Below are 1,592 nucleotides of genomic sequence, written 5' to 3' on the forward strand. Positions count from 1 at the left end.
CCCTCAAGATGGATATGGTGCTCATCACCATCACTGTTTTACAGACTGGGAACGCTGAAGTCAAAGGCACAGGGTCCACTCACAAGTTGTCCTAGGGACATAGCAAGTACAACGGCTGCTTCTAAAAGGGTTCTCACTACTCGATTCAGGAAAATAAAGAAAGGATCACATGAACAAATTCTGGAATAGTGTGACAACTCAATAAATGTTTATAAACGCCCAACATGACAAACTGGGAAAGCTCTTTGATTTTTGTAGAATTGTTTGTGTGTAATCCCTCGCCTTCAGTTTACTGGCTCCCCCACCCCCCCCACCCCCCGATGTGGCAACCTTGTCAAATTGCCGAAACTTTACTTCCCTTCCAGTTTCCCCCTCTTCCCCCCAGGACGCAAACCAAAATCCCCAGCAGGGACAAATAATGGTGCACCTTTCTTCAGTGAGGGACATGTCATTTGAGGACCTACGAGATTCACACACTGCTATGAAACTTCCCCCGCTGTGGAATGGATGCTGGAGGCCAGCAGTTCTCAACCTGTGGGTTGCGACCCCTTTGGGGGCCAAACGACCCTTTCACAGGGGTCGCCTGATTCATCACAGTAGCAAAATGACAGTGATGAAGGAGTAACGAAAATAATTTTACGGTTGGGGGTCACCACACCACGAAGAGCTGTATGAAAGGGCCGGCATGAGGGAGGCTGAGAGCCGGCCAATTACTCACAACAGAATGTGCACTTGCTTCCCTTTGTGGAATATGCGAAGCTCCCAGTTTCCATTTCACATTTCCCAATAGCTGAGTAACTGCCCCTAAACTGAACTCTCTATCGTGTTCTCTCCTCCTAAACCCCTTTCACCCGAAGCTGTTTTCTTCCTCACGATATCCGTACTTCCTTTGTTAGCATCGTCAGCCTCCCCCAATGGTCTTAGACCCCTAGGGAATATCAGATCCCAATGTCAGTGACATTTCTCAAGTGTCATGGAGAGCATTTCTCAAATCCAGACCCTCCACTACGATTCCATCACCATTACTTCTAGACGAAACTATGATCATGAACTATTATGGAGGCATTCCTACCTCCAGGTTTCCATTCTTCCATGGGACCCCATTGCCAGATTCGTATTCATAAAGACAGGCTCTCATAAACTTAGACCACATACAGCATCCATAACCTGGCATTCGAGTATCTTCATAGTCTGTATCCAGGTCCCTTTACCAGTATAATATATTCCCAAACTATACAACTTTGGCAAATGGTCTCTGGTTTCTTACTCCTATATCTGCATAAGCAGGATCCTCATGTGGAAATGTCTGTTTTCTCCCACTCCGAAACAGCTAACCTTCAACAGTCTTTCCAATTGCCGTAGCCTCAACGAAAGGAAAGAGGCTGAGGCCTACAATTTACTGAACACATAGTCTTTCTAGTGCTTTACAAATTACCCTAATCCCCACAAATGCTAGGAAGGGTTTGAGAAAGAAACCTGAGGGTTGAAGGAGCTTGCCAAAGGTCATCCAAACAGCGAACAAAGAACCTGAATTACACCGAGCATCCTGTATTTTTCTATGAAGTACAACATAAGGAGGACAGGCTGGAAAG

Source organism: Echinops telfairi, unplaced genomic scaffold (assembly GCF_000313985.2).
Source record: "Echinops telfairi isolate 266 unplaced genomic scaffold, ASM31398v2 ScPeMD7_4225;HRSCAF=4972, whole genome shotgun sequence".
Classification (NCBI taxonomy): domain Eukaryota; kingdom Metazoa; phylum Chordata; class Mammalia; order Afrosoricida; family Tenrecidae; genus Echinops; species Echinops telfairi.